The sequence below is a fragment of the Hypanus sabinus genome, chromosome 30 (assembly GCF_030144855.1).
Source record: "Hypanus sabinus isolate sHypSab1 chromosome 30, sHypSab1.hap1, whole genome shotgun sequence".
NCBI lineage: Eukaryota > Metazoa > Chordata > Chondrichthyes > Myliobatiformes > Dasyatidae > Hypanus > Hypanus sabinus.
This window is the reverse complement of record NC_082735.1, coordinates 7,840,094-7,861,802: the sequence shown is the minus strand read 5'-3', so window position 1 is coordinate 7,861,802 and position 21,709 is coordinate 7,840,094.

Below are 21,709 nucleotides of genomic sequence, written 5' to 3'. Positions count from 1 at the left end.
ACTGTGCACAAAGTCGTACACTGTGTCCACAGTCATTCACTGTGCACAATGTCATCCACTGTGTCCACAGTCATTCACTGTGCACAATGTCGTACACTGTGTCCGCAGTCATTCACTGTGCACAATTTCGTACACTACGTCTGCAGATATTCACTGTGCACAATTGCATCTATTGTGTCCAGAGTCATTCACCGTACACAATGTCATCCACTGTGTCCACAGTCATTCACTGTGCACAATGTCGTACACTGTGTCCGCAGTCATTCACTGTGCACAATTTCGTACACTGTGTCCGCAGTCATTCGCCGTGCACAATGTCATCCACCATATCCGCAGTGATTCACCATTTACAATGTCATACACTGTGTCCACATTCATTCACCATTCACAATGTCGTACATTGTGTCCGCAGTCATTCACCGTGCACAATGCCGTACACAGTGTCCGCAGTCATTCTCCGTGCACAATGTCGGTCTCTCTGATCGCAGTCATTCAACTTGCACAATGTCGTACACAGTGTCCGCAGTCATTCTCCGTGCACAATGTCGGTCTCTCTGATCGCAGTCATTCAACTTGCACAATGTCGTACACTGTGTCCACAGTCATTCACTGTGCACAATGTCATCCACTGTGTCCACAGTCATTCACTGTGCACAATGTCGTACACTGTGTCCGCAGTCTTTCACTGTGCACAATGTCATCCACTGTGTCAGCAGTCATTCACTGTGCACAATGTCGTACACTGTGTCCGCAGTCATTCACTGTGCACAATGTCATACACTGTGTCCACAGTCATTCACTGTGCACAATGTCATCCAGTGTGTCAGCAGTCATTCACTGTGCACAATGTCGTACACTGTGTCCGCAGTCATTCACTGTGCACAATGTCGTACACTGCGTCCACAGTCATTCACTGTGCACAATGGCATCTATTGTGTCCAGAGTCATTCAGCGTGCACAATGTCATCCACTGTGTCCACTGTCATTCACTGTGCACAATGTCGTACACTGTGTCCGCAGTCATTCACTGTGCACAATGTCGTACACTTCGTCCGCAGTCATTCATCGGGCGCAATGTCATCATCTATGTCCGCAATCATTCACAGGTGTCAAATGGCATAAACTGTGTCTGCTGTCTATCACAGTGCACAATGTCGTACACTGTGTCCACAGTCATTCACTGTCCACAATGTCATACACCGTGTCCGCAGTCATTCACTGGGTCGAATGTCCTATACTATGTCTGCTGTCTTTCCCAATGCACAATGTCGTACACTGTGTCCGCAGTCATTCACCATGTATAATGTCATACACTGTGTCCTCAGTCATTCACCGTGCACAATGTCATACACTGTGACCGCAGTCATGCAACGTGCACAATGTCGTTCACTGTGTCCGCAGTCACTCACTGTTCACAATGTCGTACACTGTGTCTGCACTCACTCAACATGCGCAAAGTTGTAAACTGTGTCCGCAGTCATTCGGGGAGCAGAATCTCGTACAATTTGCCTGCATTCATTCACCTTGCGTAATGTCGTACACTGCTCCCAGTCCTTCATCGTACACAATGTCGTACACTGTGTCCGCAGACATTCACCGTATCCGCAGTGATTCACCGTTTACAATGTCATACACTGTGTCCACATTCATTCACCGTTCACAATGTCGTCCACTGTGTTCACAGTCATTCACTGTGCACAATGTCGTACACTGTGTCCGCAGTCATTCACCATGTACAATGTCATACACTGTGTCCGCAGTCATTCAACGTGCACAATGTCATACACTATGTCCACAGCCATTCACTGTGCACAATGTCATCCACTGTGTCTACATTCATTCAACGTGCACAATGTCATACACTGTGTCCAAGTCATTCACCGTGCACAATGTCGTACACTGTGTCCGCAGTCATTCTCCGTGCGCAATGTCGGCCACTCTGTTCGCAGTCATTCAACGTGCACAATGTCGTACACAGAGTCCACAGTCATTCACCGTGCACAATCTCGTACACAGTGCCCGCAGTCATTCTCCGTGTGCAATGTCGGTCTCTCTGATCACAGTCATTCAACGTGCACAATGTCGTACACTGTGTCGGCAGTCTTTCACTGTGCACAAAGTCGTACACTGTGTCCACAGTCATTCAGTGTGCACAATGTCTTCCACTGTGTCCACAGTCATTCACTGTGCACAATGTTGTACACTGTGTCCGCAGTCATTCACTGTGCACAATGTCATCCACTGTGTCTGCAGTCATTCACTGTGCACAATGTCATCCACCGTATCCGCAGTGATTCACCATTTACAATGTCATACACTGTGTCCACATTCATTCACCGTTCACAATGTCGTACATTGTGTCCGCAGTCATTCACCGTACACAATGTCATCCACAGTGTCTGCAGTAATTCACTGTGTCGAATGTCGTAAACTGTGTCTGCTGTCTTTCACAGTGCATCAATGTCATCCACTGTGTCCACAGGCATTCACTGTGCACAATGTCGTACACTGTGTCCGCAGTCATTCACCATGTACACTGTCATACACTGTGTCCACAGCCATTCACTGTGCACAATGTCATCCACTGTGTCTACATTCATTCAACGTGCACAATGTCATACACTGTGTCCACAGTCATTCACCGTGCACAATGTCGTACACTGTGTCCGCAGTCATTCTCCGTGCGCAATGTCGCCCACTCTGTTCGCAGTCATTCAACGTGCACAATGTCGTACACTGTGTCCGCAGTCATTCACTGTGCACAATGTCGTACACTGCTTCCGCAGTCATTCATCGGGCGCAATGTCATCATCTATGTCCGCCGTCATTCACAGGTGTCAAATGGCATAAACTCTGTCTGCTGTCTTTCACAGTGCACAATGACATCGGCTGTGTCCACAGTCATTCACTGTCCACAATGTCATACACCGTGTCCACAATCATTCACTGTGTCGAATATCCTATACTATGTCTGCTGTCTTTCCCAGTGCACAATGTCGTTCACTGTGTCCGCAGTCATTCACCGTGCACAATGTCGTCCACTATGTCTGCACTCATTCACTGTGCCCAATGTTTACACTGTGACCGCAGTCATTCAACGTGCTCAATGTCGTACACTATGTCCGCAGTCATTCATCGGGCACAATGACATCCACAGTGTCTGCAGTAATTTACTGTGTCGAATGTCGTAAACTGGGTCTGCTGTCTTTCACAGTGCATCAATGTGGTCCACTGTGTCCACAGTCATTCACTGTGCACGATGTCGTACACTGCGTCCGCAGTCATTCACTCTGCACAATGTCGTGCACTGTGTCCGCAGTCATTCACTGTGCACAATGTCGTACACTGCGTCCGCAGTCATTCACTCTGCACAATGTCGTGCACTGTGTCCGCAGTCATTCACTGTGCACAATGTCGTACACTGCGTCCGCAGTCATTCTCCGTGCACAGTGTCGTACACTGTGTCCGCAGTCATTCAGCGTATCCGCAGTGATTCACCGTTTACAATGTCAAACACTGTGTCCACATTCATTCACCGTTCACAATGTCGTACATTGTGTCCGTAGTCATTCACCGTGCACAATGCCGTACACTGTGTCCGCAGTCATTCTCCGTGCACAATGTCGGCCTCTCTGTTCACAGTCATTCAACATGCACAATGTCGTACACAGTGTCCGCAGTCATTCAACGTGCACAATGTCGTACACTATGTCTGCAGTCATTCATCGGGCACAATGTCATCCACAGTGTCTGCAGTAATTCACTGTGTCGAATCTCTTAAACTCTGTCTGCTGTCCTTCACAGTGCATCAATGTCGTCCAATGTGTCCACAGTCATTCACTGTGCACAATGTCGTACACTGTGTCCGCAGTCATTCACCATGTGCAATGTCATCCACTGTGTCTACATTCATTCAACGTGCACAATGTCATACACTGTGTCCACAGTCATTCACCGTGCACAATGTCGTACACTGTGTCCGCAGTCATTCTCCGTGTGCAATTTCGGACACTCTGTTCGCAGTCATTCAACGTGCACAATGTTGTACACAGTGTCCGCAGTCATTCACCGTGCACAATGTCGTACACAGTGCCCGCAGTCATTCTCTGTGTGCAATGTCGGTCTCTCTGATCGCAGTCATTCAACGTGCACAATGTCGTACCCTGTGTCGGCTGTCTTTCACTGTGCACAAAGTCGTACACTGTGTCCACAGTGATTCACTGTGCACAATGTCATCCACTGTGTCTACAGTCATTCACTGAGCACAATGTCGTACACTCTGTCCACAGTCATTCACTGTGCAAAATTTCGTACACTGCGTCCGCAGTCATTTACTGTGCACAAATGCATCTATTGTGTCTAGAGTCATTCAACGTGCACAATGTCATACACTGTGTCCACAGCCATTCACTGTGCACAATGTCATGCACTGTGTCTACATTCATTCAACGTGCACAATGTCATACACTGTGTCCAAGTCATTCACCATGCACAATGTCGTACACTGTGTCCGCAGTCATTCTCCGTGCGCAATGTCGGCCACTCTGTTCGCAGTCATTCAACGTGCACAATGTCGTACACAGAGTCCGCAGTCATTCACCGTGCACAATCTCGTACACAGTGCCCGCAGTCATTCTCCGTGTGCAATGTCGGTCTCTCTGATCGCAGTCATTCAACGTGCACAATGTCGTACACTGTGTCCACAGTCATTCAGTGTGCACAATGTCGTCCACTGTGTCCACAGTCATTCACTGTGCACAATGTTGTACACTGTGTCCGCAGTCATTCACTGTGCACAATTTCGTACACTGCGTCTGCAGTCATCCACTGTGCACATTTGCATCTATTGTGTCCAGAGTCATGCACCGTGCACAATGTCATCCACTGTGTCCACAGTCATTCACTGTGCACAATGACATCCACTGTGTCCACAGTCATTCACCGTGCACAATATCAGACACTGTGTCTGCAGTCATTCGCCGTACACAATGTCATCCACCGTATCCGCAGTGATTCACCATTTACAATGTCATACACTGTGTCCACATTCATTCACCGTTCACAATGTCGTACATTGTGTCCGCAGTCATTCACCGTACACAATGTCATCCACAGTGTCTGCAGTAATTCACTGTGTCGAATGTCGTAAACTGTGTCTGCTGTCTTTCACAGTGCATCAATGTCTTACACTGTGTCCACAGTCATTCACCGTGCACAATGTCGTACACTGTGTCCGCAGTCATTCACTGTGCACAATGTCGTACACTGCTTCCGCAGTCATTCATCGGGCGCAATGTCATCATCTATGTCCGCAGTCATTCACAGGTGTCAAATGGCGTAAACTCTGTCTGCTGTCTTTCACAGTGCACAATGACATCGGCTGTGTCCACAGTCATTCACTGTCCACAATGTCATACACCGTGTCCGCAATCATTCACTGTGTCGAATATCCTATACTATGTCTGCTGTCTTTCCCAGTGCATAATGTCGTTCACTGTGTCCGCAGTCATTCACCGTGCACAATGTCGTCCACTATGTCTGCACTCATTCACTGTGCCCAATGTTTACACTGTGACCGCAGTCATTCAACGTGCACAATGTCGTACACTGTGTCCGCAGTCACTCACTGTGCACAATGTCGTACACTGTGTCTGCACTCACTCACCATGCGCAATGTTGTAAACTGTGTCCGCAGACATTCAGCGAGCAGAATCTCGTACAATTTGCCTGCATTCATTCACCTGGCGTAATGTCGTACACTGCGCCCAGTCCTTCATCGTACACAATGTCGTACACTGTGTCCGCAGTCATTCACCGTGCACAATGTTGTACACTGTTTCCGCAGTCATTCACCGTATCCGCAGTGATTCACCGTTTACAATGTCATACACTGTGTCCACATTCATTCACCATTCACAATGTCGTACATTGTGTCCGCAGTCATTCACCGTGCACAATGTCCTACACAGTGTCCGCAGTCATTCAACGTGCACAATGTCGTACACTATGTCCACAGTCATTCATCGGGCACAATGACATCCACAGTGTCTGCAGTAATTCACTGTGTCGAATGTCGTAAACTGTGTCTGCTGTCTTTCACAGTGCATCAATGTCGTCCACTGTGTCCACAGTCATTCACTGTGCACAATGTCGTACACTGTGTCCGCAGTCATTCACTGTGCACAATGTCGTACACTGAGTCCGCAGTCATTCACTCTGCACAATGTCGTGCACTGTGTCCGCAGTCATTCACTGTGCACAATGTCGTACACTGCGTCCGCAGTCATTCTCCGTGCACAATGTCGTACACTGTGTCCGCAGTCATTCACCGTTCACAATGTAGTACACTGTGTCCGCAGTCATTCACCGTGCACAATGCCGTACACTATGTCCGCAGTCATTCATCGGGCACAATGTCATCCACAGTGTCTGCAGTCATTCACTGTGACGAATGTCTTAAACTCTGTCTGCTGTCCTTCACAGTGCATCAATGTCGTCCAATGCGTCCACAGTCATTCACTGTGCACAATGTCGTACACTGTGTCCGCAGTCATTCACCATGTACAATGTCATCCACTGTGTCTACATTCATTCAACGTGCACAATGTCATACACTGTGTCCGCAGTCATTCTCCGTGCGCAATTTCGGCCACTCTGTTCGCAGTCATTCAACGTGCACAATGTTGTACACACTGTCCGCAGTCATTCACCGTGCACAATGTCGTACACAGTGCCCGCAGTCATTCTCTGTGTGCAATGTCGGTCTCTCTGATCGCAGTCATTCAACGTGCACAATGTCGTACCCTGTGTCGGCTGTCTTTCACTGTGCACAAAGTCGTACACTGTGTCCACAGTGATTCACTGTGCACCATGTCATCCACTGTGTCTACAGTCATTCACTGTGCACAATGTCGTACACTCTGTCCACAGTCATTCACTGTGCACAATTTCGTACACTGCGTCCGCAGTCATTCACTGTGCACAAATGCATCTATTGTGTCTAGAGTCATTCACCGTGCACAATGTCATCCACTGTGTCCGCAGTCATTCAACGTGCACAATGTCATACACTGTGTCCACAGCCATTCACTGTGCACAATGTCATCCACTGTGTCTACATTCATTCAACGTGCACAATGTCATACACTGTGTCCAAGTCATTCACCGTGCACAATGTCGTACACTGTGTCCGCAGTCATTCTCCGTGCGCAATGTCGGCCACTCTGTTCGCAGTCATTCAACGTGCACAATGTCGTACACAGAGTCCGCAGTCATTCACCGTGCACAATCTCGTACACAGTGCCCGCAGTCATTCTCCATGTGCAATGTCGGTCTCTCTGATCGCAGTCATTCAACGTGCACAATGTCGTACACTGTGTCGGCAGTATTTCACTGTGCACAAAGTCGTACACTGTGTCCACAGTCATTCAGTGTGCACAATGTCGTCCACTGTGTCCACAGTCATTCACCGTGCACAATTTCGTACACTGCGTCTGCAGTCATCCACTGTGCACATTTGCATCTATTGTGTCCAGAGTCATGCACCGTGCACAATGTCATCCACTGTGTCCACAGTCATTCACTGTGCACAATGTCATCCACTGTGTCCACAGTCATTCACCGTGCACAATATCAGACACTGTGTCTGCAGTCATTCGCCGTACACAATGTCATCCACCGTATCCGCAGTGATTCACCATTTACAATGTCATACACTGTGTCCACATTCATTCACCGTTCACAATGTCGTACATTGTGTCCGCAGTCATTCACCGTACACAATGTCATCCACAGTGTCTGCAGTAATTCACTGTGTCGAATGTCGTAAACTGTGTCTGCTGTCTTTCACAGTGCATCAATGTCATACACTGTGTCCGCAGTCATTCACCATGTACACTGTCATACACTGTGTCCACAGCCATTCACTGTGCACAATGTCATCCACTGTGTCTACATTCATTCAACGTGCACAATGTCATACACTGTGTCCACAGTCATTCACCGTGCACAATGTCGTACACTGTGTCCGCAGTCATTCTCCGTGCGCAATGTCGCCCACTCTGTTCGCAGTCATTCAACGTGCACAATGTCGTACACTGTGTCCGCAGTCATTCACTGTGCACAATGTCGTACACTGATTCCGCAGTCATTCATCGGGCGCAATGTCATCATCTATGTCCGCAGTCATTCACAGGTGTCAAATGGCGTAAACTCTGTCTGCTGTCTTTCACAGTGCACAATGACATCGGCTGTGTCCACAGTCATTCACTGTCCACAATGTCATACACCGTGTCCGCAATCATTCACTGTGTCGAATATCCTATACTATGTCTGCTGTCTTTCCCAGTGCATAATGTCGTTCACTGTGTCCGCAGTCATTCACCGTGCACAATGTCGTCCACTATGTCTGCACTCATTCACTGTGCCCAATGTTTACACTGTGACCGCAGTCATTCAACGTGCACAATGTCGTACACTGCGTCCGCACTCACTCACCATGCGCAATGTTGTAAACTGTGTCCGCAGTCATTCAGCGAGCAGAATCTCGTACAATTTGCCTGCATTCATTCACCTGGCGTAATGTCGTACACTGCGCCCAGTCCTTCATCGTACACAATGTCGTACACTGTGTCCGCAGTCATTCACCGTGCACAATGTTGTACACTGTTTCCGCAGTCATTCACCGTATCCGCAGTGATTCACCGTTTACAATGTCATACACTGTGTCCACATTCATTCACCATTCACAATGTCGTACATTGTGTCCGCAGTCATTCACCGTGCACAATGTCCTACACAGTGTCCGCAGTCATTCAACGTGCACAATGTCGTACACTATGTCCACAGTCATTCATCGGGCACAATGACATCCACAGTGTCTGCAGTAATTCACTGTGTCGAATGTCGTAAACTGTGTCTGCTGTCTTTCACAGTGCATCAATGTCGTCCACTGTGTCCACAGTCATTCACTGTGCACAATGTCGTACACTGTGTCCGCAGTCATTCACTGTGCACAATGTCGTACACTGAGTCCGCAGTCATTCACTCTGCACAATGTCGTGCACTGTGTCTGCAGTCATTCACTGTGCACAATGTCGTACACTGCGTCCGCAGTCATTCTCCGTGCACAATGTCGTACACTGTGTCCGCAGTCATTCACCGTTCACAATGTCGTACACTGTGTCCGCAGTCATTCACCGTGCACAATGCCGTACACTATGTCCGCAGTCATTCATCGGGCACAATGTCATCCACAGTGTCTGCAGTAATTCACTGTGACGAATGTCTTAAACTCTGTCTGCTGTCCTTCACAGTGCATCAATGTCGTCCAATGCGTCCACAGTCATTCACTGTGCACAATGTCGTACACTGTGTCCGCAGTCATTCACCATGTACAATGTCATCCACTGTGTCTACATTCATTCAACGTGCACAATGTCATACACTGTGTCCGCAGTCATTCTCCGTGCGCAATTTCGGCCACTCTGTTCGCAGTCATTCAACGTGCACAATGTTGTACACACTGTCCGCAGTCATTCACCGTGCACAATGTCGTACACAGTGCCCGCAGTCATTCTCTGTGTGCAATGTCGGTCTCTCTGATCGCAGTCATTCAACGTGCACAATGTCGTACCCTGTGTCGGCTGTCTTTCACTGTGCACAAAGTCGTACACTGTGTCCACAGTGATTCACTGTGCACCATGTCATCCACTGTGTCTACAGTCATTCACTGTGCACAATGTCGTACACTCTGTCCACAGTCATTCACTGTGCACAATTTCGTACACTGCGTCCGCAGTCATTCACTGTGCACAAATGCATCTATTGTGTCTAGAGTCATTCACCGTGCACAATGTCATCCACTGTGTCCGCAGTCATTCAACGTGCACAATGTCATACACTGTGTCCACAGCCATTCACTGTGCACAATGTCATCCACTGTGTCTACATTCATTCAACGTGCACAATGTCATACACTGTGTCCAAGTCATTCACCGTGCACAATGTCGTACACTGTGTCCGCAGTCATTCTCCGTGCGCAATGTCGGCCACTCTGTTCGCAGTCATTCAACGTGCACAATGTCGTACACAGAGTCCGCAGTCATTCACCGTGCACAATCTCGTACACAGTGCCCGCAGTCATTCTCCATGTGCAATGTCGGTCTCTCTGATCGCAGTCATTCAACGTGCACAATGTCGTACACTGTGTCCACAGTCATTCACTGTGCACAATGTCGTACACTCTGTCCACAGTCATTCACTGTGCACAATTTCGTACACTGCGTCCGCAGTCATTCACTGTGCACAAATGCATCTATTGTGTCTAGAGTCATTCACCGTGCACAATGTCATCCACTGTGTCCGCAGTCATTCAACGTGCACAATGTCATACACTGTGTCCACAGCCATTCACTGTGCACAATGTCATCCACTGTGTCTACATTCATTCAACGTGCACAATGTCATACACTGTGTCCGTAGTCATTCAACGTGCACAATGTCATACACTGTGTCCACAGTCATTCAGTGTGCACAATGTCGTCCACTGTGTCCACAGTCATTCACCGTGCACAATTTCGTACACTGCGTCTGCAGTCATCCACTGTGCACATTTGCATCTATTGTGTCCAGAGTCATGCACCGTGCACAATGTCATCCACTGTGTCCACAGTCATTCACTGTGCACAATGTCATCCACTGTGTCCACAGTCATTCACCGTGCACAATATCAGACACTGTGTCTGCAGTCATTCGCCGTACACAATGTCATCCACCGTATCCGCAGTGATTCACCATTTACAATGTCATACACTGTGTCCACATTCATTCACCGTTCACAATGTCGTACATTGTGTCCGCAGTCATTCACCGTACACAATGTCATCCACAGTGTCTGCAGTAATTCACTGTGTCGAATGTCGTAAACTGTGTCTGCTGTCTTTCACAGTGCATCAATGTCATACACTGTGTCCGCAGTCATTCACCATGTACACTGTCATACACTGTGTCCACAGCCATTCACTGTGCACAATGTCATCCACTGTGTCTACATTCATTCAACGTGCACAATGTCATACACTGTGTCTACAGTCATTCACCGTGCACAATGTCGTACACTGTGTCCGCAGTCATTCTCCGTGCGCAATGTCGCCCACTCTGTTCGCAGTCATTCAACGTGCACAATGTCGTACACTGTGTCCGCAGTCATTCACTGTGCACAATGTCGTACACTGATTCCGCAGTCATTCATCGGGCGCAATGTCATCATCTATGTCCGCAGTCATTCACAGGTGTCAAATGGCGTAAACTCTGTCTGCTGTCTTTCACAGTGCACAATGACATCGGCTGTGTCCACAGTCATTCACTGTCCACAATGTCATACACCGTGTCCGCAATCATTCACTGTGTCGAATATCCTATACTATGTCTGTTGTCTTTCCCACTGCATAATGTCGTTCACTGTGTCCGCAGTCATTCACCGTATCCGCAGTGATTCACCGTTTACAATGTCATACACTGTGTCCACATTCATTCACCATTCACAATGTCGTACATTGTGTCCGCAGTCATTCACCGTGCACAATGTCCTACACAGTGTCCGCAGTCATTCAACGTGCACAATGTCGTACAATATGTCCGCAGTCATTCATCGGGCACAATGACATCCACAGTGTCTGCAGTAATTCACTGTGTCGAATGTCGTAAACTGTGTCTGCTGTCTTTCACAGAGCATCAATGTCGTCCACTGTGTCCACAGTCATTCACTGTGCACAATGACGTACACTGTGTCCGCAGTCATTCACTGTGCACAATGTCGTACACTGCGTCCGCAGTCATTCACTGTGCACAATGTCGTGCACTGTGTCCGCAGTCATTCACTGTGCACAATGTCGTACACTGCGTCCGCAGTCATTCTCCGTGCACAATGTCGTACACTGTGTCCGCAGTCATTCACCGTTCACAATGTCGTACACTGTGTCCGCAGTCATTCACCGTGCACAATGTTGTACACTGTTTCCGCAGTCATTCACCGTATCCGCAGTGATTCACCGTTTACAATGTCAAACACTGTGTCCACATTCATTCACCGTTCACAATGTCGTACATTGTGTCCGCAGTCATTCACCGTGCACAATGCCGTACACTGTGTCCGCAGTCATTCTCCGTGCACAATGTCGGCCTCTCTGTTCACAGTCATTCAACATGCACAATGTCGTACACAGTGTCCGCAGTCATTCAACGTGCACAATGTCGTACACTATGTCCGCAGTCATTCAACGTGCACAATGTCATACACTGTGTCCACAGCCATTCACTGTGCACAATGTCATCCACTGTGTCTACATTCATTCAACGTGCACAATGTCGTACACTGCGTCCGCAGTCATTCTCCGTGCACAATGTCGTACACTGTGTCCGCAGTCATTCACCGTTCACAATGTCGTACACTGTGTCCGCAGTCATTCACCGTGCACAATGTTGTACACTGTTTCCGCAGTCATTCACCGTATCCGCAGTGATTCACCGTTTACAATGTCAAACACTGTGTCCACATTCATTCACCGTTCACAATGTCGTACATTGTGTCCGCAGTCATTCACCGTGCACAATGCCGTACACTGTGTCCGCAGTCATTCTCCGTGCACAATGTCGGCCTCTCTGTTCACAGTCATTCAACATGCACAATGTCGTACACAGTGTCCGCAGTCATTCAACGTGCACAATGTCGTACACTATGTCCGCAGTCATTCAACGTGCACAATGTCATACACTGTGTCCACAGCCATTCACTGTGCACAATGTCATCCACTGTGTCCAAGTCATTCACCGTGCACAATGTCGTACACTGTGTCCGCAGTCATTCTCCGTGCGCAATGTCGGCCACTCTGTTCGCAGTCATTCAACGTGCACAATGTCGTACACAGAGTCCGCAGTCATTCACCGTGCACAATCTCGTACACAGTGCCCGCAGTCATTCTCCGTGTGCAATGTCGGTCTCTCTGATCGCAGTCATTCAACGTGCACAATGTCGTACACTGTGTCGGCAGTATTTCACTGTGCACAAAGTCGTACACTGTGTCCACAGTCATTCAGTGTGCACAATGTCGTCCACTGTGTCCACAGTCATTCACTGTGCACAATGTTGTACACTGTGTCCGCAGTCATTCACTGTGCACATTTGCATCTATTGTGTCCAGAGTCATGCACCGTGCACAATGTCATCCACTGTGTCCACAGTCATTCACTGTGCACAATGTCATCCACTGTGTCCACAGTCATTCACCGTGCACAATATCAGACACTGTGTCTGCAGTCATTCGCCGTACACAATGTCATCCACCGTATCCGCAGTGATTCACCATTTACAATGTCATACACTGTGCCCACATTCATTCACCGTTCACAATGTCGTACATTGTGTCCGCAGTCATTCACCGTACACAATGTCATCCACAGTGTCTGCAGTAATTCACTGTGTCGAATGTCGTAAACTGTGTCTGCTGTCTTTCACAGTGCATCAATGTCATACACTGTGTCCGCAGTCATTCACCATGTACACTGTCATACACTGTGTCCACAGCCATTCACTGTGCACAATGTCATCCACTGTGTCTACATTCATTCAACGTGCACAATGTCATACACTGTGTCCACAGTCATTCACCATGCACAATGTCGTACACTGTGTCCGCAGTCATTCTCCGTGCGCAATGTCGCCCACTCTGTTCGCAGTCATTCAACGTGCACAATGTCGTACACTGTGTCCGCAGTCATTCACTGTGCACAATGTCGTACACTGATTCCGCAGTCATTCATCGGGCGCAATGTCATCATCTATGTCCGCAGTCATTCACAGGTGTCAAATGGCGTAAACTCTGTCTGCTGTCTTTCACAGTGCACAATGACATCGGCTGTGTCCACAGTCATTCACCATTCACAATGTCGTACATTGTGTCCGCAGTCATTCACCGTGCACAATGTCCTACACAGTGTCCGCAGTCATTCAACGTGCACAATGTCGTACACTATGTCCGCAGTCATTCATCGGGCACAATGACATCCACAGTGTCTGCAGTAATTCACTGTGTCGAATGTCGTAAACTGTGTCTGCTGTCTTTCACAGTGCATCAATGTCGTCCACTGTGTCCACAGTCATTCACTGTGCACAATGTCGTACACTGTGTCCGCAGTCATTCACTGTGCACAATGTCGTACACTGCGTCCGCAGTCATTCACTCTGCACAATGTCGTACACTGTGTCCGCAGTCATTCACTGTGCACAATGTCGTACACTGCGTCCGCAGTCATTCTCCGTGCACAATGTCGTACACTGTGTCCGCAGTCATTCACCGTTCACAATGTCGTACACTGTGTCCGCAGTCATTCACCGTGCACAATGTTGTACACTGTTTCCGCAGTCATTCACCGTATCCGCAGTGATTCACCGTTTACAATGTCAAACACTGTGTCCACATTCATTCACCGTTCACAATGTCGTACATTGTGTCCGCAGTCATTCACCGTGCACAATGCCGTACACTGTGTCAGCAGTCATTCTCCGTGCACAATGTCGGCCTCTCTGTTCACAGTCATTCAACATGCACAATGTCGTACACAGTGTCCGCAGTCATTCAACGTGCACAATGTCGTACACTATGTCCGCAGTCATTCATCGGGCACAATGTCATCCACAGTGTCTGCAGTAATTCACTGTGACGAATGTCTTAAACTCTGTCTGCTGTCCTTCACAGTGCATCAATGTCGTAGAATGTGTCCACAGTCATTCACTGTGCACAATGTCGTACACTGTGTCCGCAGTCATTCACCATGTACAATGTCATCCACTGTGTCTACATTCATTCAACGTGCACAATGTCATACACTGTGTCCACAGTCATTCACCGTGCACAATGTCGTACACTGCGTCCGCAGTCATTCACTGTGCACAAATGCATCTATTGTGTCTAGAGTCATTCACCGTGCACAATGTCATCCACTGTGTCCGCAGTCATTCAACGTGTACAATGTCATACACTGTGTCCACAGCCATTCACTGTGCACAATGTCATCCACTGTGTCTACATTCATTCAACGTGCACAATGTCATACACTGTGTCCAAGTCATTCACCGTGCACAATGTCGTACACTGTGTCCGCAGTCATTCTCCGTGCGCAATTTCGGCCACTCTGTTCGCAGTCATTCAACGTGCACAATGTTGTACACAGTGTCCGCAGTCATTCACCGTGCACAATGTCGTACACAGTGCCCGCAGTCATTCTCTGTGTGCAATGTCGGTCTCTCTGATCGCAGTCATTCAACGTGCACAATGTCGTACCCTGTGTCGGCTGTCTTTCACTGTGCACAAAGTCGTACACTGTGTCCACAGTGATTCACTGTGCACAATGTCATCCACTGTGTCTACAGTCACTCACTGTGTACAATGTCGTACACTCTGTCCACAGTCATTCACTGTGCACAATTTCGTACACTGCGTCCGCAGTCATTCACTGTGCACAAATGCATCTATTGTGTCTAGAGTCATTCACCGTGCACAATGTCATCCACTGTGTCCGCAGTCATTCAACGTGCACAATGTCATACACTGTGTCCACAGCCATTCACTGTGCACAATGTCATCCACTGTGTCTACATTCATTCAACGTGCACAATGTCATACACTGTGTCCAAGTCATTCACCGTGCACAATGTCGTACACTGTGTCCGCAGTCATTCTCCGTGCGCAATGTCGGCCACTCTGTTCGCAGTCATTCAACGTGCACAATGTCGTACACAGAGTCCGCAGTCATTCACCGTGCACAATCTCGTACACAGTGCCCGCAGTCATTCTCCGTGTGCAATGTCGGTCTCTCTGATCGCAGTCATTCAACGTGCACAATGTCGTACACTGTGTCGGCAGTATTTCACTGTGCACAAAGTCGTACACTGTGTCCACAGTCATTCAGTGTGCACAATGTCGTCCACTGTGTCCACAGTCATTCACTGTGCACAATGTTGTACACTGTGTCCGCAGTCATTCACTGTGCACAATTTCGTACACTGCGTCTGCAGTCATCCACTGTGCACATTTGCATCTATTGTGTCCAGAGTCATGCACCGTGCACAATGTCATCCACTGTGTCCACAGTCATTCACTGTGCACAATGTCATCCACTGTGTCCACAGTCATTCACCGTGCACAATATCAGACACTGTGTCTGCAGTCATTCGCCGTACACAATGTCATCCACCGTATCCGCAGTGATTCACCATTTACAATGTCATACACTGTGTCCACATTCATTCACCGTTCACAATGTCGTAAATTGTGTCCGCAGTCATTCACCGTACACAATGTCATCCACAGTGTCTGCAGTAATTCACTGTGTCGAATGTCGTAAACTGTGTCTGCTGTCTTTCACAGTGCATCAATGTCATACACTGTGTCCGCAGTCATTCACCATGTACACTGTCATACACTGTGTCCACAGCCATTCACTGTGCACAATGTCATCCACTGTGTCTACATTCATTCAACGTGCACAATGTCATACACTGTGTCCACAGTCATTCACCGTGCACAATGTCGTACACTGTGTCCGCAGTCATTCTCCGGGCGCAATGTCGCCCACTCTGTTCGCAGTCATTCAACGTGCACAATGTCGTACACTGTGTCCGCAGTCATTCACTGTGCACAATGTCGTACACTGATTCCGCAGTCATTCATCGGGCGCAATGTCATCATCTATGTCCGCAGTCATTCACAGGTGTCAAATGGCGTAAACTCTGTCTGCTGTCTTTCACAGTGCACAATGACATCGGCTGTGTCCACAGTCATTCACTGTCCACAATGTCATACACCGTGCCCGCAATCATTCACTGTGTCGAATATCCTATACTATGTCTGCTGTCTTTCCCAGTGCATAATGTCGTTCACTGTGTCCGCAGTCATTCACCGTGCACAATGTCGTCCACTATGTCTGCACTCATTCACTGTGCCCAATGTTTACACTGTGACCGCAGTCATTCAACGTGCACAGTCGTACACTGTATCCGCAGTCACTCACTGTGCACAATGTCGTACACTGTGTCTGCACTCACTCACCATGCGCAATGTTGTACACTGCGCCCAGTCCTTCATCGTACACAATGTCGTACACTGTGTCCGCAGTCATTCACCGTGCACAATGTTGTACACTGTTTCCGCAGTCATTCACCGTATCCGCAGTGATTCACCGTTTACAATGTCATACACTGTGTCCACATTCATTCACCATTCACAATGTCGTACATTGTGTCCGCAGTCATTCACCGTGCACAATGTCCTACACAGTGTCCGCAGTCATTCATCGGGCACAATGACATCCACAGTGTCTGCAGTAATTCACTGTGACGAATGTCGTAAACCGTGTCTGCTGTCTTTCACAGTGCATCAATGTCGTCCACTGTGTCCACAGTCATTCACTGTGCACAATGTCGTACACTGTGTCCGCAGTCATTCACTGTGCACAATGTCGTACACTGCGTCCGCAGTCATTCACTCTGCACAATGTCGTGCACTGTGTCCGCAGTCATTCACTGTGCACAATGTCGTACACTGTGTCCGCAGTCATTCACCGTGCACAATGTTGTACACTGTTTCCGTAGTCATTCACCGTATTCGCAGTGATTCACCGTTTACAATGTCAAACACTGTGTCCACATTCATTCACCGTTCACAATGTCGTACATTGTGTCCGTAGTCATTCACCGTGCACAATGCCGTACACTGTGTCCACAGTCATTCACCGTGCACAATATCAGACACTGTGTCTGCAGTCATTCGCCGTACACAATGTCATCCACCGTATCCGCAGTGATTCACCATTTACAATGTCATACACTGTGTCCACATTCATTCACCATTCACAATGTCGTACATTGTGTCCGCAGTCATTCACCGTGCACAATGTTGTACACTGTTTCCGCAGTCATTCACCGTATCCGCAGTGATTCACCGTTTACAATGTCATACACTGTGTCCACATTCATTCACCATTCACAATGTCGTACATTGTGTCCGCAGTCATTCACCGTGCACAATGTCCTACACAGTGTCCGCAGTCATTCATCGGGCACAATGACATCCACAGTGTCTGCAGTAATTCACTGTGTCGAATGTCGTAAACCGTGTCTGCTGTCTTTCACAGTGCATCAATGTCGTCCACTGTGTCCACAGTCATTCACTGTGCACAATGTCGTACACTGTGTCCGCAGTCATTCACTGTGCACAATGTCGTACACTGCGTCCGCAGTCATTCACTCTGCACAATGTCGTGCACTGTGTCCGCAGTCATTCACTGTGCACAATGTCGTACACTGTGTCCGCAGTCATTCACCGTGCACAATGTTGTACACTGTTTCCGTAGTCATTCACCGTATTCGCAGTGATTCACCGTTTACAATGTCAAACACTGTGTCCACATTCATTCACCGTTCACAATGTCGTACATTGTGTCCGTAGTCATTCACCGTGCACAATGCCGTACACTGTGTCCACAGTCATTCACCGTGCACAATATCAGACACTGTGTCTGCAGTCATTCGCCGTACACAATGTCATCCACCGTATCCGCAGTGATTCACCATTTACAATGTCATACACTGTGTCCACATTCATTCACCGTTCACAATGTCGTAAATTGTGTCCGCAGTCATTCACCGTACACAATGTCATCCACAGTGTCTGCAGTAATTCACTGTGTCGAATGTCGTAAACTGTGTCTGCTGTCTTTCACAGTGCATCAATGTCATACACTGTGTCCGCAGTCATTCACCATGTACACTGTCATACACTGTGTCCACAGCCATTCACTGTGCACAATGTCATCCACTGTGTCTACATTCATTCAACGTGCACAATGTCATACACTGTGTCCACAGTCATTCACCGTGCACAATGTCGTACACTGTGTCCGCAGTCATTCTCCGTGCGCAATGTCGCCCACTCTGTTCGCAGTCATTCAACGTGCACAATGTCGTACACTGTGTCCGCAGTCATTCACTGTGCACAATGTCGTACACTGATTCCGCAGTCATTCATCGGGCGCAATGTCATCATCTATGTCCGCAGTCATTCACAGGTGTCAAATGGCGTAAACTCTGTCTGCTGTCTTTCACAGTGCACAATGACATCGGCTGTGTCCACAGTCATTCACTGTCCACAATGTCATACACCGTGCCCGCAATCATTCACTGTGTCGAATATCCTATACTATGTCTGCTGTCTTTCCCAGTGCATAATGTCGTTCACTGTGTCCGCAGTCATTCACCGTGCACAATGTCGTCCACTATGTCTGCACTCATTCACTGTGCCCAATGTTTACACTGTGACCGCAGTCATTCAACGTGCACAGTCGTACACTGTATCCGCAGTCACTCACTGTGCACAATGTCGTACACTGTGTCTGCACTCACTCACCATGCGCAATGTTGTAAACTGTGTCCGCAGTCATTCAGCGAGCAAAATCTCGTACAATTTGCCTGCATTCATTCACCTTGCGCAATGTCGTACACTGCGCCCAGTCCTTCATCGTACACAATGTCGTACACTGTGTCCGCAGTCATTCACCGTGCACAATGTTGTACACTGTTTCCGCAGTCATTCACCGTATCCGCAGTGATTCACCGTTTACAATGTCATACACTGTGTCCACATTCATTCACCATTCACAATGTCGTACATTGTGTCCGCAGTCATTCACCGTGCACAATGTCCTACACAGTGTCCGCAGTCATTCATCGGGCACAATGACATCCACAGTGTCTGCAGTAATTCACTGTGTCGAATGTCGTAAACCGTGTCTGCTGTCTTTCACAGTGCATCAATGTCGTCCACTGTGTCCACAGTCATTCACTGTGCACAATGTCGTACACTGTGTCCGCAGTCATTCACTGTGCACAATGTCGTACACTGCGTCCGCAGTCATTCACTCTGCACAATGTCGTGCACTGTGTCCGCAGTCATTCACTGTGCACAATGTCGTACACTGTGTCCGCATTCATTCACCGTTCACAATGTCGTACATTGTGTCCGTAGTCATTCACCGTGCACAATGCCGTACACTGTGTCCGCAGTCATTCTCCGTGCACAATGTCGGCCTCTCTGTTCACAGTCATTCAACATGCACAATGTCGTACACTATGTCCGCAGTCATTCATCGGGCACAATGTCATCCACAGTGTCTGCAGTAATTCACTGTGTCGAATGTCTTAAACTCTGTCTGCTGTGCTTCACAGTGCATCAATGTCGTCCAATGTGTCCACAGTCATTCACTGTGCACAATGTCATACACTGTGTCCGCAGTCATTCACCATGTACAATGTCATCCACTGTGTCTACATTCATTCAACGTGCACAATGTCATACACTGTGTCCACAGTCATTCACCGTGCACAATGTCGTACACTGTGTCCGCAGTCATTCACCATGTACAATGTCATCCACTGTGTCTACATTCATTCAACGTGCACAATGTCATACACTGTGTCCACAGTCATTCACCGTGCACAATGTCGTACACTATGTCCGCAGTCATTCTCCGTGCGCAATTTCGACACTCTGTTCACAGTCATTCAACGTGCACAATGTTGTACACAGTGTCCGCAGTCATTCACCGTGCACAATGTCGTACACAGTGCCCGCAGTCATTCTCTGTGTGCAATGTCGGTCTCTCTGATCGCAGTCATTCAACGTGCACAATGTCGTACCCTGTGTCGGCTGTCTTTCACTGTGCACAAAGTCGTACACTGTGTCCACAGTGATTCACTGTGCACAATGTCATCCATTGTGTCTACAGTCATTCACTGTGCACAATGTCATACACTCTGTCCACAGTCATTCACTGTGCACAATTTCGTACACTGCGTCCGCAGTCATTCACTGTGCACAAATGCATCTATTGTGTCTAGAGTCATTCACCGTGCACAATGTCATCCACTGTGTCCACAGTCATTCACTGTGCACAATGTCATACACTGTGTCCACATTCATTCACCGTTCACAATGTCGTATATTGTGTCCGCAGTCATTCACCTTGCACAATGTCGTACATTGTGTCCGCAGTCATTTCCCGTGCGCAATGTCGGCCACTCTGTTCGCAGTCATTCAACGTGCACAATGTCGTACACAGTGTCCGCAGTCATTCAACGTGCACAATGTCGTACACTATGTCCGCAGTCATTCATCGGGCGCAATGTCATCCACTGTGTCTGCAGTAATTCACTGTGTCGAATGTCGTAAATTGTGTCTGCTGTCTTTCACTGTGCATCAATATCGTCCACTATGTCCACAGTCATTCACTGTGCACAATGTCATCCACTGTGTCCACAGTCATTCACTGTGCACAATGTCGTGCACTGTGTCCGCAGTCATTCACCATGTACAATGTCATCCACTGTGTCCGCAGTCATTCACTGTTCACAATGTCGTGCACTGTGTCCACAGTCATTCACCATGTACAATGTCATCCACTGTGTCCGCAGTCATTCACTGTGCATAATGTCGTTCACTGTGTCCGCAGTCATTCACCGTGCCCAATGTCGTCCACTATGTCTGCACTCATTCACTGTGCCCAATGTTTACACTGTGACCGCAGTCATTCAACGTGCACAATGTCGTACACAGTGTCCGCAGTCACTCACTGTGCACAATGTCGTACACTGTGTCTG